At 42.5% G+C, this 26,266-nt stretch overlaps 2 protein-coding genes across 2 annotated transcripts in view; one reads left to right on the top strand and one right to left on the bottom strand.

Annotated features, from left to right (window-relative positions):
* PUDP (pseudouridine 5'-phosphatase) overlaps positions 1-26,266 on the top strand; it is a 209,793-nt gene that overhangs the window by 95,765 nt on the left and 87,762 nt on the right. The window lies entirely within an intron of this gene.
* The window catches only part of LOC142196158 (uncharacterized), a 42,054-nt gene that overhangs the window by 2,539 nt on the left and 13,249 nt on the right, over positions 1-26,266 (bottom strand). The window lies entirely within an intron of this gene.

The following is a 26,266-nucleotide window of genomic DNA, read 5'->3' on the forward strand; positions in this document are numbered from 1 at the left end:
ACTTTCTATAGTTATGTCTGCAAATTCTTTATCTGTCTATAAATTCGCTCCTAGAGGGCATGTTTATTGAGCATAGCAGTCTATGATTGTTTTATATAAATGAGCTTTTTTTTAACTATTTTTTTTCTTTTAAGTGCATTTTTAACGCCGGTGTTCGAGTGTTTTCTGCAGCTCATATGTAGAGTGAGATAAATACAATACACTTTAATATGCTGAAGCATGCTTGAAAAAAAAAAAGGGTCAAAGCTGCCGATGTCTTGTGCAATAGGTAAACAAAAATAACCAATTTGGCATATTAGAGTCTTGTCTTTTCCAACTACTTTCTCGGAGATTCGAGCGCCTTGTTTATCGATAGTGATTCTGGATGCCTGCACCATAAAGATGCAATCTTATTAACCCATTATGCTGTTCACAGGAAGATGCTGATACTGTAGTTTATCTGTCTGAAATGCATTTGTGATGTCATCTTTATTCATAAAAGGAGAGTTGTGATGTCATAGCTGCTTATCTGCCTTAAAGGGGCTTTCCAGGCAATTTTTTATATTTTTTATTTTATTTAAAATGTGTATTAGTGCTATTAATGGGTTAATAAATGTACCTATAAACTATTTAGTGTGTTTTGACAGTTTTCTGGGTGTCTCTGGGGGCCCCTGGTGTCACCTACTTTTGTTTACATCCTCTGCTTCCTGCTATGTAACTTTTTAACCCCTCTCACCTCTCTCCACCCTCCTTCCTTACTCCCCCCTCCCATACACCCCCTTCCTGTCTCTCTAGCTAGTCTTTCTTGGCTAACTATCTTATATGTCCTACTCCAGATACTCAGCCAAACCCCAGACCCATATTACATACTTGCCTTCCATGGCCTCTTCTCCTGTATTGTGCGTACGCTCCTTTACTACCGTCACCTCTACTGCGCATGCGTGGACACGCAGTAGAGGTGATTCACCGGCAGCATTGTGCTCACACTGCTAGAAGAAGAGGAGAAGAGCCCACACCCTGCCAGTACAGGAGGACGTACCGTTTCACCTGAAGAAGCCGTGGATGGATAAGTATTAGTGAAGTGGATGGGGGAAGAAGTAGGGACGATCCGTTTCCAGAAATGGGGAAACAGATTGTCACCGGATTCTCAGAAAATGTCTGTGGGGTGGTCACATGACTGCCCCAGGGATATGGGTTAATATACATTTTTTATTATTAATGTTATTTAGAAAGTAGGAGGGGGAAAGGTGTTTAAGTTAGTGTAGGGTTTTTTAAATATCACGGACAACCCCTTTAAACATTCCTATTTTTTTTTTTATAGTAGTTTACCTTGCAAACCTGTTGTTATGTCACTTCTTGTGCTTTCCTGAATGAAACAGTTGTTGCTGCTGACACAGCATAACATAATAGAATCACAGTTGTGGTATCCCAGCCAGAGATATACTGAACCTATACACCAGTAGTCGTGAGACATGAATGGGAGCCTAACCCATAATATGTGATCTAATAACTATCAGGAAGCACTATATTATGTCTATTTACAGGTAGGATTGGACAAGCTTAACTGGGGTTGTCCAGTTTCAGACAAATATTGAGAGACAAATGTTAATTTTTGTGCAATGAAAAGATACACAATTTTCCAATATATTTTCTGTATCAATTTCTCATGGTTTTCTAGATCTCTGCTTGCTGTCAATCATTGTGCTTACCTCCACTGGATAAAAAGTAGTCCATGGTCAGGTGATATATACGGTCCATGGTCAGGTGATAAACACACAGTCACATAGTCACAGCACAGGAATCAGACATCTGCCTGGTAATGAGCTGTGCACTTGTGTATATCACATGACCACGGACTGTATATCACATGACCACGGACTGTATATCACATGACCATGGACTGATTTTTAACTACTGGAAGTAACAGAATGAATCACAGCAAGCAGAGATATAGGAAACTGTGAGGAATTGAAGTTTTCATTATGCAAACAATAACGTTTGTCTCCAGTATTTCTATGAAACTAGATGACCCCTTTAAATGCAAGGCCTCCTTGTTGCTGCATAGGTTGTATATACTGTATTGCATGTCCACCCCTTGTGTCCCTGCTGACAGCTGTTTTTGCAAGGCACTTGTTTTCAAGTAAATGCCTGTTTATGTAGTACATGATCAGACTGGATGTTCGTAGCATTTTCTTGTAGCTGGTACCCGGTCTGGCACTAGCATGTGACTCCGTGACTCCCTCTAGGATGTTTATATGCATATGGAAAAAGGTTGTCAACATGAGCCAGAATGCAGTTGATAAAAACACACACACACACACACACACACACACACACACACACACACACACACACTATCAACCTCCAAACAAAGGAAATAGAATGTGAACACAATATCAAACTATATGCAAGAATAAAACATTCCATGCAGAAATCAAGCCCTCACATCTCCATGAACCAAACAATAAAAGTAATATTATGGCTGTCAGGATGTGGCTTCTAAATATTCATCTCTTAATACAAAAAAAAAAAAAAAAAACTAAAGCAAGCTGTGATATTGGGCTGAATTGGTTTCACAATAAAGTGGAGTCCTAACCAAGGAGCATATCGGTTACTGTAAATGTGGGCACATCTGTATACTTTTTTTAGGGACTGTTAGTAGTATAGGGTAATCTTGCTGCAGAGAAAATCAACTTTTAATCCATATGCAAATGAGCTTTTCAGGACAGGTCATGGCAGTGCACTAAACATCTAATTTGCATATGATTACGTTGATTTTCTCTGCAGTAAGTTTGCAGATAGACACCTAAAGGTAAGTTCACTAAGCCACTAAACAGCTCTGCAGCAGAATAGAAATGCTTTAGAACCAATTTGGATGGTGGTAGACCCCTTGAAATGTTAATATTTATTTTACAATGGGCTGAAGAAATTTATTGCAAATTTTTTAAAAAATTGTTATTGATTGATTCTCTATTCTGGGGGGAGAAAAAAGCAAAAAACTACAGTGGGCTAAATGATTTCATAGATCTGTTTGTCTCTCTGGATGATAAATTGTTCTCTGGGATATCTCTGATTCAATCTCCAGACCCTTCAGCTTATTTTCTGCCAAATGTCACCAGGCAAAATGTACAGTTTTTTTGGACGATGCTGAAAGCAGCCTAATAAACATTACAGATAGAAGGCAACTAATACAATAGATGCTTATTGCCGATTCCCTTTGAACATGAAAGAGTTAATTAAAGCACCTCCCCTGATACTCGTAGAGTTGCTTAGAATAGGAACACCTGTGGCAAGAAGCTAGGGACATCTAGAACCGAAAGCTAAAATGTAGGATAGTCATTTATCATTTTGAAAAGTCCTTTTTTTTTAGTTTTTGCTTCTGACATGTTCCTTGATATCCATAGAATCCTGCGATACAGATTTATTTGATTTCAATCTTTGGGTAATTCCTGTTTTTAGTATCATCTAAAGTAAGCACAAAAGATCACGTGGTTCAGAAAATTTAGTGAATTAAAAAAAAAAATTGCATCAAATTTTAAAATAAATAGTGATATAAATACTGTAAGTAAACCACCACGAAAGATCAAATTCTTAGCTCTGTGCTTAATAATCGTACTCTTCTACTGCTACTATTAAAATAAATAATCACAATTACAAAAAACCTAAAGGACTCTCTTATATCCAAATTTCCGTTAAATTCTAATCTCATGCAAATTACAAAATTATATATATTTTATTTCCTACTGCTATTTTTTTCTACATTTCACTAAGTAGGGCCTTAGCCTAAAGCACAGTGTTTCTTCCATTGCGTTTCTGCAGCAGCCCAAATTGTTGCAATTCCTTAAAAAGGACCTTTCACCGATTTGGGCACAGGCAGTTCTATATACTGCCAGAAAGCAGACAGTGTGCTGAATTCAGTGCGCTTTCCCGATCTGTGCCCCGGGTAAAGAGCTATAGGTCCCGGTACCGTCGCTCTTTACAGTCAGAAGGGCATTCCTGACAGTCTGTCAGGTACGTCCTTTTTCACAGCAGCGCCTATCGCGCTATACAGTGCGAGCAGGGAGGAACGCCCCCTCCCTTTGCTCACATTGCTCGTCCATAGATGAGTATTATCAGGAGGGGAGGGGGCGTTCCTCCCTGCTCGCACTGTACAGCGCGATAGGCGTTGCTGTGAAGAAGGACGTACCTGACAGACTGTCAGGAACGCCCTTCTGACTGTAAAGTGCTACAGTACTGGGTCCAATAGCTCTTTACCCGGGGCACTAATCGGGAAAGCCGACAGTGCACTGAATTCACTGAATTCAGCTTTCCGGCAGTTTATAGAACTGCCTGTGCCCAAATCGGTGAAAGGTCCTCTTTAACATGGGGCCTTAGGGTCCATTCACACGGAGGAAAATGGTCAGGAGTTTGGTGTGGAGTTTTCCACGCTGAAAAAAAAGCCTCCCTATTGATTTCAATGGGTTCTGCTAGATTTTTTTTCCACTAGTGGAATTTTCAGTATGTTCAGTTATCCAGAGAACAAAATGAATGTACTGCGCATGCGCATTACGGTTGTACAGTTGACTACAACAAAATGGCACTCGTACATGCGCAGTACCAGTCTGAATGGAGCAGAACTGTGCATTTATGAGATTTGAACTGCAACAGCACAATCTGAACGGCAGAATATCTGGGGAGGGGGAGGGCAGACAGAGTACAAGCAGTAGAGGGGCAGGATGAAAGGTGGGGTACTCAGAGGCCCTGGGGAACGCCCAGGATGTTCCGTGGGGTTCATTTGCATAAGTTATTATAACGATTTATAAAGAAACGGCAGGGTCAATTGAAAATGTAAAGACAGTAGTAGAATAGCATTTTTAAATGCTATTCAGACATGTGTTTAGGTCAAATTAAGTTTTCCCAATGATAGACTCCCTTTAAAAAGTTGAAAAAGCCCAGCTTATAAATTTTACCTCTGAAAAACTGACTTATGTTGCTAAGAAATCCCCCCATTATATTTTAATTTTTGCTTTTGAAAATAAATCCAAGAGCTTGTCTTCTGTGATATTTCATTGAAGCTGTACCAGTAAGCCTGAGCTGCCATTGCACAGGATAGAAAAGGTCAATGAGATTGTACAAAAACTTAGGAGCAAAGCACGCTTGTGCTTTTCTAATATCATATATCTAGATTTATATGAATACACCAGCATCGATTTCGTGAGCCAAGATGGAGCTATTCACTAGCTTTTAATATTTCAACGCTCTGTAAAGAGGAATGTAAAACCCCCATGATAGAAAACATGCACTGATGTAACATCCCTGCTCTAGATCTCCAATGTCCTGTCAGTAGACCTTCACGACTGTACATTTTCTGAGAAAGGTTATGTTTACACCTTGTTGACTTCAACTCAGACATATATACCTTTATGAAAAAGTCATAGCAATGTATCCTGTAGCACTTTCATATGTTTCTATAGCCATATTTTTGACAAGTTTACATCTTTACATAGTGTGGGGAATCGCTCAGGTAGATGCTTGTAGCAGTGCAGGAAACAGGGACACAGACACTGGATTGCACACAAGTACAGGCTTTATTCACATGTAACGCATACGCCGCTTTTGCAAAGACACAGGATAAACAGAACAAAACCCTTCTCGGCTGAGAAACTAACTTAAGGAAACTTTTCCCTGACTATACAGGAGACTGGCTACCAGTCTCCCACCTTGGCAACAACAACGGGTGGCACAGTGCCTGCTTTTGAGGTCCGGTCTGGACAGTACAACTCTGTCAGTGTGGTGCCACATTGCTAGTGTTCACACTCGGACTGTTATTAGGGCCTGATTAGTCAACTGACCTCCCTGGTGTGAATCTTTACCATGCACCCTTTAGGTGCCTGGCTGGAATGTACCTGTCTTCTCAGACTACACCCTTCACTCTCTCACAATAGTCAGCATGTCACTCTTTTACTTTAAAACAAGCAAACCAAAAAGAAAACCACATACAGTGTCAGTAAATACTATCGTGCTATGAAGTCGCTGGGCAGATAGTTTATAATATTGCATACAGTACATATGGCTACAACATTGTGGTTTCAATAGACAAATAACAAGAATACTGAACCATGTCATGGCCGAAGTATTTTGCCACTTTAGCCTTGACACTATTTATCAATATGTCGCACTCACTGTTTTAAGGAGTTTTTATATTGATCCTCTCATCCATGTAATTGATTTTCTAAGATGTTCATATACTTGGGTTACAGTGTACCATTTTTAAGTTCTTATTTCAAAATCGGTGCCTTAGGTTCACAAACATTAACTGTTTATTTTATTAGAAAAAAAAAATTGGGGGGAGGAGATTGCATTTTTTGCAGCCATAACCTGAAGTGGCTTCAAAATAGTGGTATATGAGGAAAAATAAGGGCTTCTTCCAGAGGTATGGCTAGATGTAGAGCACGGAGAGGGGCAAACATGTCCAAGTGGCCGCCAACTTAGCTATACCCATTTTATCACTATATGGTGACCATTTCTCTTCCATTTGGACCACCATGGCAACTTCTTTCAATCTCTGTAAAGTCTGCAGCAAAGACATCTTTTGCTCCTCACTTTTCTAGGCACCTGACCACATTGTCCTCACATGCACACCCATCCTGACCCCCAATTGTGTAAGCACCATGATCCCTTCCCTGTTTATATATTGTCATTCATCTCCTAGTGGCCATGTAATGTAACTACAGCCTCGTCCTACCCTGTTTGCCCGAAAATAAGTCATCCCCCGAAAGTAAGACATAGCAGAGGTTTTGTTGAATTGCCTAATATGAGGCACTCCCCGAAAGTAAGACATCCTCCAATAATAATAATCTTTCTGCGCAAAGATTGTATGAGGGAAAACATTGCAGCCGTCTGAACACTGTGCGCGATGTTCCGTGTGCACAGGTATGCTGGCTGCTGACACGGCTGTGACACGTTGTATCCACTGTTCCTTTGGCTGTAGGATGAGCTGGGAGATGCTGTGCATACACTAAGCATCATATGCGGCGGGGGGTCCACTCTCCCAGCTCATCCCACAGCAACAGGAACAATGGATACAATGTACGGTATCACAGCGGTGTCAGCACACGGCTGTGCACACGGAACACTGCACACAGCGTTCAGCCAGCTGCAATGTTTTTCTTCATATAGTCTTTGCACAGCAAGCACATCTCAGCATAGCGCAGTGGTGGCAGCAGCACACAAAATAAAATAAGACATCCCTTGAAAATAAGACAGCATTTGTTTAGGATCAAAATTTCATATAAGATCCTACCTTATTTTCAGGGAAACACGGTATACACGTCTATGTGACAAGACTGTAATTGCATTATACGGTCATTATAAACAGACAGCGTTTGATATAAAAAGGCACCATAGCCCCTTCGTACAGCTGATCAGTGGGGAATCACTGATCTGTTACACTGTCTACCAATAAGCATTTGGACACCTGTGGTAGAATAGTAAAAACAACATTTATTCATATTCAGTAGTTGGTAGAGCCCAGCAGATGCTTCCTTACGGATGGTATTGATCAGCATAATACTCCTGGATGCCTGTTGAAACACCTGGTCAGTGTCGGACTGCGGTGTCTAGGGCCCACCAGTGGAATTATTTCTAGGGGCCCACCATCAGGATCCCTGCAAACCAGCAATACCAAGACAGGGCGGTTGAAGGTAATAACATATCAGGAGCCATGCTGCTCACCCGCCATACGATGTGCAACACTGCACTACCTAAACTTATTGCCACATACTGTATGGAAAGTGAACAGCGTGGCTCCTAGAAATGTTAGCATTACCTATAGCTGCGCTGTCCTGGAACAGCTGATCTGCAAAGGTCCAGGCTGTTGTGTCATCACAGATGTAATATTGATGGTCTATCCCAAGGACAGACCATCAATATTACAAAGATGGATAAACCCTTTAAAGATTTGTCCAGGAATTGGAGCGACCCATGTGCTGGGAGGGAGGTGTAAAATAAAAAATAAAAAGCGCCTTCACCTGTTCCTGTTGCTCCGTTGTCCGCTGCCAGTGTCCATTCAGTCTCGCGCCGGTGCCTCCATGCTGGGAGTCCTGCACCTCATGTGACCACTGAAACCAATTAGGTCTCATTTCTGGAAATCCTGTATCTAACAGACACAGGCGGGGACAGCGGGGTGCTGGGGACAAAAGCTCAATGAAAAACACTGTGGAAAAAAATATATTGAGATTCACTGCAATTTTTTCCCACAATGTTTTTTTAGCTGCATCTCGCTGTTGTGCCTAATCCTTAAAGAAGACCTTTCACCATCTGGGGCACATGAGGTTTAATACACCGCTAGAAAGCCAACAGTGCGCTGAATTCAGCGCACTATTGGCTTTCACATTCTGTGCCGGTACCGTAGATCTTCATCGTCAGAAGTGCGTTATGACAGTCAGTCAGGAACGCCCTTCCTTACGGTAGCGTCTATAGCGCTGTACTGTGAGAGGGGTCGTTGCTTACCAGCCAGCGATGACGCTGAGCGCCTATAGCGCTCTCACAGTACAGCTCTATAGGCGCTGCTGTGAGGAAGGGTGTTCCGGACTGACTGTCAGAAACGCCTTTCTGACAGTGAAGAGCTACGGACTGATAGCTCCTCACCGGGGGCACAGAATGGGAAAGCCGAAAGTGCGCTGAAATCATCGCACTGTCAGCTCTCTAGCAGTGTATTAAACCGCACCTGCCCCAGGAGGTGAGAGCTCCTCTTTACCATCTCAACATACTGCAGACCACACTATAAGGATAAGGCCTAACACTGCGTCCCACAGAAAAAAACCGCTGCGGGAAAACCCCCGGCACCGACACATCAGTTTTTCCTGCAGCGCTTTTTGCAGAAACTCCACAGAGGTTTCCGTTTCCGCGCTCGTTTTGTACACGACACAGGACTGGGAGCAGAAAGCTTCATCCACTGTATAGTTGTGTGGCAGATTCACTGCAGCTCAGCTCCCACTGACTTCAATAAGTGGCGAGATGCAGAGAAGGTGCCGGCTGATATACAGTGGACAGAGCTTTCTGCTTCTGGCCCCGTATTGTGTACAGGACTGGTGCCAGAAGTGGCTCCATACAGCTGATCGGTCTGAGGGCTGGGTGTCGGCCCCCTACAGATCAGGCATTTATAGCCTATTCTGACGATAAACCATAGAAAATTATGCCTGGACAACTCCTTTAATTTTCCCCCAAAATGACCCACACTTTAAAGAGGTTGTCCAGCATAATTTATTTTTTATAATTAGTTCTGGGAGGTGAAAAACAAAGTACACATAAAAAAAACCCCAATCATCTGTTCCCAGTGCTCCGGTCCTGCAATTCTGCTGGTAGTTACATGCCGGACTGGACCGCACTGGGAGACACTGGGACAGGCAGACTTCCCCCTGCACACTCCGATCGGCAGTGTGCTTAAAAAAATAGAAAGTGTTTTTAAGGGCTCGTTCACATCTGCGCCTGGGGTCTCCGCCCTGCAGGCATTTTTCAAACCCATTCAAATGAAGTGTGTGTCCGTAAGCTCCTGTGAGCGTTTTGTGCTCACCGCGGCGAAACGTTTGTTTTTTTTTAACCAGACACAGAGTCGGACATGTAGGACTTTGTGTCTGGTTTAAAAAAAAAACGGTTTTGCCGCAGAGAGCATAAAACACTCACCGGCGCTCATGGCCAGCCTCAAACCGATAGGTTTCCGTCTTCTACATGCAGAAGATGGAAACCTCAGAATGGAGACCAGACGCTGGTGTGAACCTAGCGTTAACTGTGTTTTGCTCAGTAGGGCCTAATCCTTAGTGGCCCCTGCACACAGTATTATCCCCCATAGTGGCCCCTGCACACAGTATTATGCCCCATAGTCAGTGGCGTAACTAGGAATGGCGGGGCCCCGTGGCGAACTTTTGACATGGGGCCCCCCCCCCATCCCAACTGACGCCGAAGACCTCGACCGACCCCCTCCTCCACACTCTATTATGTCCCTTACTTGCCCCTGCACACAGTATTAACCCCAATAGTGTCCCCTGCACACACAGTATTAACCCCAATAGTGTCCCCTGCACACACAGTATTAACCCCAATAGTGGCCCCTGCACACACAGTATTAACCCCAATAGTGGCCCCTGCACACACAGTATTAACCCCAATAGTGGCCCCTGCACATAGTATTAACCCCAATAGTGTCCCCTGTACACACAGTATTAACCCCAATAGTGGCCCCTGTACACAGTATTACGTTCCTCTGTGGACACCCATAAACAATTATTATACTCTGGGGTCTTTTCAGACCCCAGAGTATAATAATCGGAGACCCGGGAAATAAAAACATAAAAAAAAACAAAAAAACACTGTTGCTTCTTACCTGTTCCCCGGCTCCTGTGCTGTGCTGTCCTCCTCTCGCGTCCTTCGTTAATGACGTCGGACGTCACATGACCCGGGAAGCATGCCGGGTTCATTGACGTCAGAGACGTCAGACAGCAGTAGGACGGAGGCCTGGCAGGATCGCGGAGAGGTAAGTAACAGTTTTTTTATGTTCCCTTACCTCTCCGGTCCGCCGATCATTATACTCGGGGGTCTGCAAAGACCCCCGAGTATAATGATAGCCCTTGTGGGGCCCGCGGTGTCACTTGCCGATCCCGGCCCAGCCAGGATCGGCAAGTGAATAGGGCCCGTAACTGCCTATTGAAAAAAAACCGCAGCGGTAGCGGCTGTCACCGGGCCCCCTAATGGCCCGGGCCCTGTGGCAGCTGCTACTGCTGCTACCACGGTAGTTACGCCACTGCCCATAGTGGCCTCTGTACACAGTATTATGCCCCATAGTGGCCCCTGCACACAGTATTATGCCCCATAGTGGCCTCTGTACACAGTATTATGCCCCATAGTGGCCCCTGCACACAGTATTATGCCCCTCAGTGGCCTCTGTACACAGTATTATGCCCCATAGTGGCCCCTGCACACAGTATTATGCCCCATAGTGGCCCCTGTACACAGTATTATGTCCCTCAGTGGCCTCTGTACACAGTATTATGCCCCATAGTGGCCCCTGCACACAGTATTATGCCCCATAGTGGCCCCTGCACACAGTATTATGCCCCATAGTGGCCCCTGCACACAGTATTATGCCCCATAGTGGCCCCTGCACACAGTATTATACCCCATAGTGTCCCCTGCATACAGTATTATGTCCCATAGTGGCCCCTGCACACAGTATTATACCCCACAGTGGCCCCTGCACACAGTATTATACCCCACAGTGGCCCCTGCACACAGTATTATGCCCCATAGTGGCCCCTGCACACAGTATTATACCCCACAGTGGCCCCTGCACACAGTATTATGCCCCATAGTGGCCCCTGCACACAGTATTATACCCCACAGTGGCCCCTGCACACAGTAGTATTCCCCATAGTGGCCCCTGCACACAATATTATGTGCCATAGTGACCCCTGCACACAGTATTATGCCCCATAGTGACCCCTGTACACAGTATTATACCCCACAGTGGCCCCTGCACACAGTATTATACCCCACAGTGGCCCCTGCACACAGTAGTATTCCCCATAGTGGCCCCTGCACACAGTAGTATTCCCCATAGTGGCCCCTGCACACAGTAGTATTCCCCATAGTGGCCCCTGCACACAATATTATGTGCCATAGTGACCCCTGTACACAGTATTATGTCCCATAGTGTCCCCTGCACACAGTATTATACCCCACAGTGGCCCCTGCACACAGTATTATACCCCATAGTGGCCCCTGCACACAGTATTATGCCCCATAGTGACCCCTGCACACAGTATTATACCCCACAGTGGCCCCTGCACACAGTATTATACCCCACAGTGTCCCCTGCATACAGTATTATACCCCACAGTGTCCCCTGCACACAGTATTATACCCCATAGTGGCCCCTGCACACAGTATTATGCCCCATAGTGACCCCTGCACACAGTATTATACCCCACAGTGGCCCCTGCACACAGTATTATGCCCCATAGTGGCCCCTGCACACAGTATTATACCCCACAGTGGCCCCTGCACACAGTATTATGCCCCATAGTGGCCCCTGCACACAGTATTATACCCCACAGTGGCCCCTGCACACAGTAGTATTCCCCATAGTGGCCCCTGCACACAGTAGTATGCCCCATAGTGGCCCCTGCACACAGTATTATACCCCACAGTGGCCCCTGCACACAGTAGTATTCCCCATAGTGGCCCCTGCACACAATATTATGTGCCATAGTGACCCCTGTACACAGTATTATCCCCCATAGTGGCCCCTGCATACTGTATTATTCCCCACAGTGGACTTCCCGAAAAGGGAAGATGTGAACCAGGCCTAATACATATAACATACATTTACACACATACATTCATATACATACACACACACACCTATCTACAAATATACAGGACTCACACAATATATCAGACACTTTACACAAATATACACACATTAAATATACATATTTTACCCAAAAAATGTACTTACATTTGGCTGTGTCCTGTCTGGCTGTGGTGAAAGCTCTGTTTACAGCAGCCGGCAGACGTCCCCCTGCACACTCCGATCTGTGTGGGGGAGGGGCAGCACAGCTCCTGCTAGTGACGGCAGTGTGCAGTGCAGGGAGCAGAGACACACACTCGCACCGATTAGTACAGGGGCCCATTTTGGCACGGTCAGGATCCCGATCGGGCCCCTGAAGATCCCGATCGGGCCCCTGACAAGTGCATTTAGATAAAATTAATAGTCAGGCTCGGGGGCCCACCGGGGAATCCCCCGGTGCTCCGGCGGGCCAGTCCGACCCTGCACCTGGTGTATGTGAGCCATCGGTTGGATGCGGTTCTTCCGAATTTCTCTGGCCAGCACCCAGTTTCGGGGGTCTGCCGACTCAGGGCACATTCTGACAATCACTGTTCACCTTCCACTTTGTAATCATATAGGCCACTGTCAGTTTTGGGTAATTCAGTTCGCTTGCTATGTTCCTTAAGGATCGATCATTTCTGTGGTACCCGACAATTACCCCTTTCTCGAAATCGGACAAATCTGCACTTCGTGGCATCTTGCATGCAACTAATATCTATGCTGTTTCCTATTTAACAGTGGAAGGCGTGACGCGCATCATGACCGCAGATCTCTTCATTTGCATGAGTGTCCAAATACTTATTGGTAGTCAGTGTATTGATGATTTATTCTGAGGATAGATCATCAATAAAAATGAGGTGGAAAACACCTTAAGGCCAGGCACATGGCGTAAGTGCCATGGTGGGCGACGCTATAAAAGCTGCAGAAAAAAAATGCAGTGTTTTACAGTTCCTTCAAAGGATTCTAGCAAATCCTATCCACATATTGCAGAAAAATATGCGCACTGGACATGCTGCAATTTTGAAAACCGTTGTGCTTTTAGAAATCGTAGCATGCCAATTATACCTACGGAAATGGTGGTGGTCTCTCTATAGGTATAATGGAAGCAGAAAGTCCATAGAGGAGACCTCTGCAGACCTCCTGTGAAAAGTGCTACAGGAAAAACAGTTCTGCGTTACCTCTACAGTTTTTCCTGAAGTGCTTTTTTTTCTGCAGCCTTAATAAAGGCACTTTAGCCTTAATAAAGGCCAAGCGCAAACCTTAATTAAATTAATTACCCCCTTATATTATGCCCCTGATACCTACTGACATAAAGAATGCGCCCCTAATGACCCCTTATATAAATAATACCCACTAATGGCCCCTTATATAAATAACTTCGCCCCCTTGTATTCATAATGCCCCCTAATAGCCCTTATATAAATAACCCCCCTTATCGTCCTAAGGCCCTAATAAATCCTCCCTTATAATTCCCCCTCCTAACCATCCCCTTATACTGTTAAAAAACCCACAACTGCGTTAAACAAAAGAAAAAGTTATACTCACCTACGTGCAATCCTGATGAATGCGGCCTCCGCTGCCTCCTCTTCTTGACCTGTGCTCTGTGCGCAAGGTCCATACATAGGATACCAGCATCTTGGCCAGAAGGGCGCAACGCAATGACGTCATCATGCTGCTGACCTATGCTGAGAGCTGATGTGCTGTCTGCTCTCAGTGTCTTGTAAACCGCAAGCCTAAAGTGGCTTGCAGTTTACAAGACTGTTAACATGCAGAATGAGTTTTAACTAGATTAGTGTCTGCAGACGATTTGCAAAACTGCATATTTTTTCACAATTTCTCTAGAATCTCATTAACATTGCATAGACTGTTTTTTCCCATCATGGCAAAATCGTGGCGTGTACACCAGGCCTAAGATAATCACTCAAAAGACCTGCTCTGCGCAAACATGCATACTTCAGTGAATGGATAGGGCATATTCCAAATCATTGTTTCCATCAGATTAAAATGAAGAAAGCTCTGTGTATCTGCTTGTATAGACAGGGTCACAAGTCACCAGACAGGTGACAAGAAGAGGTTGGAGGGACACTTCGTCTATGTAGCAACTATTCTACAGTGGGGCAGATTTAATGATACTGCCTAATAGATAATGTAAACTTAGAATATAGTCTAAAGATGGACCAGTGGCAAGTAGTATCCCAGCAGTGAAGTCCATATTCCTGTATGGGTCTAAAGCAGTGATGGTGAACCTTTTAGAGACCGAGTGTCCAAACTGCAACCCAAAACCCACTAATTTATCACAAAGTGCCAACACAGCAATTTAACCTTAATACTGTGCGGATCCACAATTGAGGACAATTAAGGACCCACAAATACGGTTGTGTGAATAGGGTTTTACCAAGCTTTCAATATTGCAAACAACTTTGTACTGCATTTGGTACAATTAATGTTCATTATTTACATTGCACAGATCTGTTTTATAGTGACCATGTAATGTTGTCATGACCTGTAATAATATTACATGTCTGCTAAAACAGATATTGTGTGATATAAATAGTAAAGGGCTCCCACACAGTCCAATCTGCTCCACAATGAACCCCACACAATACAATCTGCTCCACAGTGAACCCCACACAATACAATCTGCTCCACAGTGGACTCCACACAGTACAATATGCTCCACAGTGAACCCCACACAATACAATCTGCTCCACAGTGGACTCCACACAGTACAATATGCTCCACAGTGAACCCCACACAATACAATCTGCTCCACAGTGGCTCTACACAGTACAATCCGTTCCACAGTTGTCCCCACACAGTATAATCTGCTGAAAAGTGGCCCCCACATAGTACAATTGGCTCCACAGTGGCCCACACACAGTATAATCTGTTCCACAGATGGGTGCCCACAGAGAGGACTCGGAGTGCCACTTCTGGCACCCGTGCCATAGGTTCGCCATCACGGGTTTGAAGGGTGAAGAGTCTATTTAGACAATGCCCTTGGCAGTGGCCCAAAGTCAAACTGGTCAGGTGCAGTTGCAACTACTCTCGGTTCCTGGAATGTATACTTTCTGTTACATGTCTTATATAGAACTATTTATCATAACCAACCTATTTAACCTTCAATAATTTGATATTTCAAAAGCCCTAACTGAGGAACATGCGATGAATCATCGCCAAGCTCTAAAAAAGATAACTGAACATTTTTTATTCCTACCATCTATAAAAATAGTTTCTGTGACTATTTTTTTCAAGTACGTGACAATGATAAATGACAAATATTCTTGACAATCTGCTAATATTTATATTGAAATTCAGTTCTCCACTAGAGTGCCCATTTTCGTAAATGTGTTTTTGTCACATAACTTAATATAAACTGTTTTGGTGTTTTATTCTGCTGGTTATCTAGTTTTATCTCTTTCAAGCATTTCAGTCCTTAAAAAGATAAATGTACCCAAAGAACAAAGCAAAGCATAATACCGGATCAGCTTTTTTTCCTGACATAAATGTCATTGCATTCTCCGTACAAGTGACCTACAAAAGAAAATGCATATTGTAACATTTATGCTTTTTCTCCATTTTTCAACCGCTATTTAGTGTGAAAAAAACCGGCGCCGTGTAGGTCTAAAATAATAATGATCTTAATAATGATAATAATTCAGTTAATAATACTAAAAGTGAATGCATCGATATGTATTTAATTGATTTTCCAGGCTCGGTGTTGTTTCTATAGAACAGGGTTGGTAGAATGGAGTCAGAAGCATTTGCACCATTGATTGGTAATTATTGTGTTTCATGCCTGGAGTATTTTATTGCTCCATAAAGTGTGTGTTTTTCTCTTGATAATGATACATTTGCATAATAGTGCAAGGTAGAACCTGAGTGCCATTTTCGATAAGTCACAATTAATGTCATTTACAGAAACCGTTATTAGAGCCGGTAAATGGAGCTTTTAAATGCATCTTTTGTGAGCAAACATTTTCACCAGAGACCTGGAAAAAAATCCAATTTTATACCGTTGGGCCCTGCATTATATAGTATAATTGTTTTATGAAGTGCGTGTGTAACATCTCTGCCTGTTCAGGTCACTGCACCACCCTCTGCTCGCATGTGGTGGTGCAGGAGGCGTGTGCAGTTTAGTTCCTTGCTTAGAGTTTTTGGTTGCAGTGTGTGAACACAGCTCTAGTTCTGTAATTGAATTTGCACCACACCCGTCTTCTGCCTCTGTCCATGAAGTAGTTAAATTTGGTTTTGCTCTGTGATTGACAGCTAGCCTTCCTGTCAGGTCCAGGGAGAGTTCATCCTCGCCTATTTAGTCTTGGCTCACATTGACACTGGTGCCTGTTATTGCCTTGTGCTTGCTGGCTTTCTCTTGCTGTTTTGTTACTTGTATTCTTAATCCTGACCTTGGCTTTTCCTATTGACTATTCTTTTGGACTTCGATTTGGCAATGCATTGCTCGATTGTTACTGAACCCTGGCTAGCTGACCTCCCTTTGTTGTTTGTCTTGTCTGTGTTCTGTGTGTCACATATATATACGAAGGGATCATCTCCAAGTTGCCGCCTATTGCGTAGGATAGGACCAGGCAAGAGGAAGGGTCAGCGGGGGGTTTCAGCATAGGGCTCACTGTCTCTTGTGCCCCTTCCTCCAGGGTTCTCCAGCAGCTACTGGGGAATTGTCATCAAAGCTATTTCCTAGTAGCATGTAGGAATTAAGCAGTGACTTCCTAGGTCCTTGTTATGAATGGACGCCAATACTTACATAGCTTACTTTTCTAATCTGAAGGACATTGCAAAGTGAAAACTAGAGGTGAGCGAATGGAAGCTGACAAAGTGGAATTCGATCCGAATTTCAGGAAATATTCAATTTGCATCAAATTTGGATTTCCTTGCACTTCGTGGTAACACATTTTTTCAGAAAGTGGCTGCTGCACGTTAGGACATGGGGCAAGGAACTCTGGGAATGCTCATAATGCCATGCAGCAGCCAGCCAGCCCTGTGATGTCACAGCCCTTTAACTCCTTCACGACTGCCCACGGCATCTGGAGCGGGTGTTAGTTGTAATCTTTCTCCATATGCCCCGATCAGTAAATTACTCCACTAAATTACAGATGATACATTCTTTAGATAAAGCCCCATGTAGCGAGCCGCAGTCAAAAAGCTCTGCGGCTAAGAATGTGGCAGAAACGCACAGCGTTTTTTTCCGGAGGGTGTTTCGCTTTCTGATCCTATTATGCAGCGTTTTCCAAGGTATAATTGACATGCTACGATTTGCAAATATGCAGCAAGTATGCTATTAGTTCATGAATGGATGAATACTGCAGTATTTACCAGACGTTTGCAATGGCATCAGTGAATGATAAGGAAATTTTTCATTAGATCTGCGCTAGAGCTAAACCTCATGACATCCCTTAAAGGGGATATATGCAGGTTTCATATTCCTGTTTCACTTGACCAGAAGTGCTATTATTATACTGTGGAGTTTTTTCTGACCCCAGAGTATAATAAGTGGAGACCTGTGATGGGGTGCACAAATAAAGGAAAATCTCCCAGGCTCCCTGTAAGGGAATTGCTAAGACAGCAATTCCCAGAACTGTTAAACCCTGGGAGGGGCACAAGAGACAGTGAGCCCTAAGCTGAAGCCCACCGCTTTCCCTTCCTATTGCCAGACCCTATCCTAGGTAATAGGCGACAACCACGAGGACAGTCCCTCCCTGAATACGTGAAACACAAAATGCAGACAAGACGAACAACAACAACGGAAGGTCAGCTAGCCAGGGTTCGGTAACAGGAGAGCGATGCAGTGCCAAATCGGAGTCAAGAGAATAGTCAATGAGGAAAGCCAAAGATCAAGTATGATAGTATAAGCAAAACAGGGACAGTAAGAGCAGGTATGCACACGGCAATAGCAAGCACTGGTGTGAATGGGAACCAAGGCTAAATAGGGAGGAAGAACCCGCCCATGGAGTTCACAGAAAGGCAGCTGTCAATCACAGGGCAAGGCTAGATTAACCACTTAATGGACAGAGGCAACATAGGCAGAAGACGGGTGTGGTGCATATGCAATCACAGAACTAGAGCCGAGTTCACACAGTGCGACCAAAAACTTTAATCCAAGAACCAAACTGCACCCGCCTCCTGCGCCGCAGCACGCGAGCAGAGGGTGGTGCAGTGACCCGAACAGGCAGAGATGTTACACTCCCTCATGGCTTTTGGCGCTTCCCTAGGGTCCTCTTCCAATCTCTTGGATGGAAGAGGACGCAGTAGGAAGTGATGTCCTGTGCCCAGAAGATCTGGACAGGAAGACAGGTAAGTATGATGGGGTGGGGGGTGGATTTAATTAATTAGGAAAGGCTTGTAGTGGGCAGGCTAGCTAAGGAAATAGCGAGAGGTTGAGAGGGAGTGAGAGAGAGGGGAAGGGAGTAAGAGAAGGAGGTAGTGTGCGTCAGCTCTAAGTGATGCAAAAGGAATCATGGTAGTTGTAGGAAAACAGAACTGGAAGATACCTATGTAAACAAATGCAGAGGGTGCCAGGAGCTCACAGAGAAATCCAGAAATCACTCAAAACACTGTTCAAGGTATTAGGTGAACTTATTAACTTATTAATAGAACTAAGTGACCTTTTCTGGAAAATGATTTTTTTTTTGTGCCCGGAAAACCCCTTTAAAATCTGTACTTGGCATCATGGTGCACCATCTACATCAAAGTGCACTACAGGGACACATAGCAATTACAGGCAGTCACCGGTGTATTGGTGATGTCAGTGTATATGACAAAATATCACTATGACCATTGTTTTCATTGGTTACAATTGTCATGTTCATGTACATGAAAAAATACGGAACCCCCAGGTACCGGGTACATCAGATTTTATTTTATGTCCATTTAGTGCAACTTGGCCCTTATTTTTATTTGTCCTTGTCTTATTTTTTGTTCTTTTTTTATTTATTTGTAAGATACAATAAATTGAAGAAGGTGTAAAAAAAAAAAAAAAAAAAATACATATATATATGGACAGGTAAAACAATATGTTATGTCTCAGAGCCAGCACCTGGAAAAGTTCGCAAGGAAGTAAAATCCTTTGAGATGACAATTAAATAATATCCAGCATCCTCCAAAGCCTACGAGGCAAGAAAGACTGATAACCAAGAAATCTAACATTACATCTGTCAATACATCTTATTGAAATCAATAAGCCCTTATCAGCCGCTACCTATCCCCAATATCAGCCGCGTCGAGAGCTCGCATCGCTACGTCGACATCTCATCCATTGTTACCATTAATAAACTGGCTTCTCAGTACAGTGTCACTAAATCACTCCGGAGATGAGAGCTGCTGCAAACTGCAGGATAGTGTGTTACGGCAGCGTGTTCCTGAGCCCTCCACTACTTCAGAGTCAAGGCCTAAACCGTGACTACTCCAGAATCATTAAATGACCCCTGCTGTCACCGAGCACTGACAAATGTGTTTCAAGATATAATCTTAACAGAGCACTTTTGTGTAGAGTACTTTCTACCCAGAGGCAGCTCTCTATTCAACATATTATGAAAATCAGGGCTCAAATAGAGATAAGCATTGCTTTATATGCTCGGTGATGAAGCATCACTGCGGAACAAAGCACTTCTATTGTGATAGGATTGTATTATAAAAATAAAAGATAATATGTTCTCTCCGCAATGGCAGGAAGGCCATTTTATCTGTCTTAAAAATAAAATATTCTCACCTATCTATTCCTTCCTTTATTTTCCAGGAAAACGTCTTATTATACACAAGACAACAAAACAACCAGGAGTTCTTATTTATGCCGCGGATTAAATTAAAACTTCATTTTTTGGCGCGTCAGCATAATTGCTGTTCTCGCAAAATATTATCATTACCATTTATATCAAAATGCTTCTGTCTTTCACCGATTTAGTGTACGATGGAAGGAGTCATTTCGGGAAATCTATTTTTCTGCATGACTGTGTATCAAAATAACTAAAACCGTTGTCTATTTCTCTCGAACAATTGAAAAATATCAGCGATAATGTCACAGAACAATAGGCAACCCCAATGTTATCATTTCAATTTCAGGAGAGGGGTAATAATAGCAATATTAATTAACATTATTGCATTGAAATTCTTATAGTTTGGAGTTCATTATATTCCTCAGGCACCAGTTTTACAAAATTTCCAGATAATAAAACCAACAATAACATATTAGGGAGTGTTGACTTGGATTGACCTGTCAGAATTCTAATGGATCTTTCATTGGGCCCAGGCTCCAAAGCTATACTGGGCCTCAAAGATTCAGATGTAGTTGGCAGTCTACCGTTGCGGTTTTGAAAATTGCAGCATGTCAATTATATCTATGGAAATGCCGGCGTCTTTCCCATAGATATAGATAAAACAGAAACTCCGCAGAGAAAAATTCTGTGAACTTTCTGTTCAAAGCGCTGCAGGAAGAACTGCATTGCATTCACGCCGTGATTCCCCCAGTGCTCTAGTGCGGCGGTTCCGGCCAGTGGGGCCTTAGCCTTACAGTGTTTATTTCAGGACACATAAGCCTTGGAATAACTAGCCTTATTGGTTAAATAAGTTGAATTTTTTTTTTTCGCTAGAAGTAGAAGATGTAATGTCTCTGCCTGTTCGGGTCTCTGCGCCACCCTCCGCCCGCATACTACGGCGCAGGAGGCATGTACAGTTAGGTTCTTTGCTTAGAGTTTTTCATTGTGCTGTGTGAACAACGCTCTATTACCTATCTCTGTAATTGAATTTCCACCACACCCATCTCCTGCACTTAGTTTGCCTATGTTCACCAAATAGTTAATTCTAGCCTTGCCTGTGTGATTTATACCCTGTCTTTCAATCAAGCCTAGTGCAGGTCTTTGACTTCCTATAGACAGGCCATCAGCCCACACAGGCTAGCTGGCTATTGTGACTCTGTCCTTAAACTTTGTCCTTGCTAAGCTCCTCTTTCTGCTACTATTGTATTACTGATCTCTAACCCTTGGCTTCTCTTGTGACTATTCTCTTGGATTACAATTTTGTACTACATTTCTTGACTGTTGCTGGACCCTTGGCTAGCTGATCTCCCTTTATTGTTGTTTGTCTTGTCTGTGTTCTGTATTGTCACTTATATCACTTATCACTTGTTGACCAGTTGTCCTCTGCCACCTAGGGCATTGAGGCAAGCAGGTAAGGGCAGCAGTGGGTTCAGCTTAGTGCTCACTGTCTTTTCGTGCCCCTTACCCCAGGGTTCACTAGAAGCTACTGGGGAATTGCTCCTATTGCAATTCCCTTACAGAAGAATGGTATAAAATGTGAAAAAATTTAAATTTTGCTTCTTTTACCTAAAAAAAAAAAAAAAAAAAGTTTTATAAATAGTATTGCATTTAAACATGTTAAAATTTGTTTTCTTAGTTCTTCTGATCACATGGGGCTACACATTTATATAGTTTTTCAACAAAAATTAGGTTTTTTATTGTTTTATATTCAGCATAGCTTATTTTCTGGACCCCTAGTCTATGTGTGAATTAAGCAATAGTTTAGTATAGTAGAGAGCTGTAAACTGCTGGTGTTATCTCTAGCTAGGCTCCCTGCTGAGACAGAGCAAACATCTAGGAAGCAGATGATGAGAGGAGGTGGCAGGGGATGGAATTCTGCTCTATCTAAATGAATGGACAGTCAGTTTCATTTTGCTATGATCACTATAAAGCGTTAAATTTTGTTGATAAAGGTAATAAAAGCTTCCCTTATTACAGTGTAACTCCCGGATATTAACTTCAGCATGGAGATGCCAGTGCTTATCACTCCTACAACAGCAGTTGTAAATCACAAATTGTCTGAGCTCATTAGACGATGGTACCAATCACAATTGGAATTTTTATTATTTTGCGCCAGGTTTGCCACTTTATAGGAAAAAAAAAGAGTGGGGAGGGGGAAGGGGATGAAGGCTGGTTGGATGTGAATGCCTGAGACCAATAAATTTATTAGATTTTACGCAAAAATACTGGCACACATTATAGCTGAAACCTACTTGAGTCCCTGATTGTTTTAGGTTTCTATTCAGAAGCAGAGGACTTCATGCGATGAAGCCTGAACTATTAAGAGGGTAGAGCCTTAAAAGGACAAAGACACAAGGGTTAAAGGACTACACACAAAACAAAGTGGTATAAATTTGAAGAGCTACCCATCGCTCACAGCTCTAGATCCTCATATCTCTGGGCACACATTCCACTGAGTGGGTTCATGTCTTATCCTGCTCATCCTGAGGGGGCTTTAACCGAAAGGTTGCTTCCACTCTTGACTGGCCACCTCCATACTACAGAATTTTATAGTGCCATAAGGTACCCAGAGACTTTGTACAGTCTCCCAAACTTGGAACAATTTAAAGAGGACCTTTCATGGGTTTGGGCACAGGCAGTTTTATATACTGCTGGAAAGCCAACAGTGCACTCAATTTAGCGCACTGTCTGCTTTCCAGATCTGTGCCCCGGGTAAAGAGCTATTGGTACCGGTACCATAGCTCTTTACAGTCAGAAGGGCGTTCCTGACAGTCTGCCAGGAAGGTCCTTCTCCACTGCAGCCCCGATTGCGCTGTACGGCTTTCCAGCAGTATATGGAACTGCCTGTGCCCAAAGCCATGAAAGGTCCTCTTTAACTGTAGTTTCCGAACCCTTTGCATCTTCATTGAATGCCGTCTAAATAGGCAGGCCCATAGATTGCTCAGTAGATGTTCATACATGGTGTTGATTTAGAATTCAACCTTGCTCCTCACTTGACCCGGCTGCAAAACACCTACTCCTTGGAGGCTATCATGCCCCACCAGTTTGGGTGACTTTATGTGTGTTGAGAATTTGTAATTGAAAGTATGCTATCGAATATAGACCTGCCTGGAAAAGGGGAAATTTCTCATTATGAACCATAAGTCTTGATTCTATACTAACCAAAATGATGTGATGTTACCCTTGATGGGATGTTGCATTGTGTCTCGTATAGCACACCTTTATATGGAGTTATTTAGCAAGTATTTTGAAAAAAATATGCCATAACCCTTAAAACTAGCACAGTCTTTGTTCACAATATTCACGTAAGAGGTCTCTAAGGTTTTACCTGGTATTTATTTAAAATTCTGGAAGTACAAGTTCATTTTATGCTAATTTCACACACCTAATGGCTTTTAGATAGTAATGATGGTTAGTCCCAGTTGACATGCATTGGTCTCAAACTAATAACAGAGACATGCAAGCTTTCTTGTTCTAATGACAATTCATTATGCAATGCAATACCTTCCACAGCTTTTTTCCTTTTTACATTCCATACTGTTAAATTAGAGACAATGTTTTTTAATTGAAAATCTTGCTTGCGCACACTTTGGAAACACATCTAGCAAATAGCTGTGAGTTACATAAAGTAATCTACAGTTGTAATATCTCAAAGATTGTTATTGTAAAATCACTTGTGAAAAACAAAACAGAAAAAAATAAAATTATATACTTTTGTATTATATGCTACTGCAATGAATATATATTGTATCATTATAAATAATTATTAATATATATTAATCTAAATAAATCACTTACACTTTTAATTGTTAGACTATTTACACTATACTGCTCAAGGATTTAATACTCTGTATATTGGTAACATTTATTGCTTGGTTCAGTGTCCTTGCCATGTGACAATAGTATATTAGAAAGAAAAGTGCAAATAAGTTCTCCTTGGTGGAAAAGGTGAACTTGCTCTAGTGCCAACTTTTGGAAGGTAGCTCCCTATAGATCAATGCCTGTTTTTTGTGGAACTTAGTAACATAATATGATAATAAAGCCATAATAACCCATCCAAAGCTGTTGTGATATGACCCTGACAAAGCAGGGTAGTGGCTGGATGGGTGAGAGGTCATAAATTTGGATCAGAAGGGGTACTATGGCTCATTAAAGAGACTCCTCAAAAGAGGCCGCTTTTGCAGCATACAGGGACTGTAAACCATCCATGCCCTGATAAGAATTATGGGAAAGAAGTATGCAAATAAGCCAACCTTGGTGGAAAAGGAGAAATTGCTCTAGTGTCACCATTTGGAAGGTAGCTCCCTATAAATCAATGTCTAGTTTTTGTGATGCCTAGTGGCATCATCCTCAAAACAGCTGTCTGTGGTCTGGTCTCTCTTCTTTTATGAAAGAGTTATTCTGGCTTGGCTTTATTCCCAAATTAAGGTACTAGGTTTCCAGTAAACCAGGCACTGATCAATAGGGAGCTACCTTCCAAAGAGTAGTGCTAGAATAAATTTTCCTTTTCTACTAAGAAGGATTTATTTGCATATTACTTATCCAGAACTCTTAGCAGAGCACATATGATTTTAGTTAGTTTGAAGCCTCCTTTCCTAAAGAGACATTGTAGCCCTTCTGATCTAATATTAAAAACACACATTTATAGAATAGAAAGCGCCACTTTGTCAATAGAATGAGCCCCCTCTTGGTTCTATTTTATGTTTTTCAGGCCCCAATAGTAATGCTAGCATGTATGACAGATAGTACAAGGTACTAGGCAGTAGCAGTCTGACAAATGCATGTGATGTCATAACATCAGGACAAGTAAACCGAGATTAGTAGAGATGGTTCAGAGACGGCAGGAAATTCAGCAGGTGAATATAATGTTTATATTTGTTTTTTACCCTTAGCCTTCTTTTGTTTCAATCGCGGAATATTTGCAATATTTGTAAACCCTGCAAATTCTCCTGTACCAATTATTGTATGTTGCATCCTAATGCATAACACTAGTGATACTGGACTGTTTCTCTGAGCTGGCTATGACTTTTTCAAATTGACTGTGGACTATATGAATATCCTTTTGCCTGCCAATATGAGTCTTGTACTATTGTTGCATTTTGACTGTTGTGTCTCTGACCTTGGTATTGTTATTCCCTTGGCTGTAGCAGATTCTCTCTTGTTTATCTGGTGTTAACTCATGCAATGTACAGTTACACTGTCCCCTGTTTGCTATTGTATGTTGATCGGCAACTATTCTGCAGACACATCCTGGGGATTTGCAGATTTGGAGCAATCCGAATTCCTATATATATTCCTATATATAGATTATTGGTATACATAATCTATGGAATGGGAATGGTGAACATTTATACAGTATTCAGAATGACTTATTTGACTTAGACAAATATTAAAACTTCTAATAGTTTCCTATTTTATCTCCAGTGATCCAAAACTTTATTTTCATCAACACAATCATTAAATACAAAGTATAATGTTCCTACAATGCTAATGTAGTGTTATAACCGCCCCATATGTACTATTGTGAGCGCTGTAATCCATCTCGCATCTTAATGTATGATGTACTTTTCCTTCTGCAGTTTCCTATTTAATGTCTGAAGCTTCAAACAAAATGATTCTTTCCAAATAATTAGAACAAAATCTGTAAAAACATCAGAGCAGAATTTATGTGATTTGTGACTGCGCAGGGGACTTAGTGCATAAGAAATGTTTAGTGGAGAAGATCTAGATATGAGTGTGGGGATCTCTGGGGATTCTACAAAGTACATGTGAATATTTGACTCATAAATCAAAATTAAGATGATCAGAAAACATTCCGCAAACTTTATAGTGACAGGTTAAAACAAGTTAAATATCTGCTGTAATGAATTACTACATGTTACAGTCAGAACATTAAGTGCTCATTTGGTTAATATTGATTTGCTGACTTCCATACAGCTAATTCAGGAAATATAGAAATGAATTAGATGTTACCATAATTGAGTTTGTAAAGCCAATACATTTTTGGAAAAATTTGAAATATATTAGAATAGGTCTAAAGCCGATTGCACACGACCGCAGGCTAATGGGGTGCCGTGAACAAACGGCATGGGTGGTGTGTAGAGATGAGCGAACACTGTTTGGATCAGCCGTTCCGAACAGCACGCTCCCATAGAAA

Source organism: Leptodactylus fuscus, chromosome 2, assembly GCF_031893055.1.
Source record: "Leptodactylus fuscus isolate aLepFus1 chromosome 2, aLepFus1.hap2, whole genome shotgun sequence".
Taxonomy (NCBI): Eukaryota; Metazoa; Chordata; class Amphibia; order Anura; family Leptodactylidae; genus Leptodactylus; species Leptodactylus fuscus.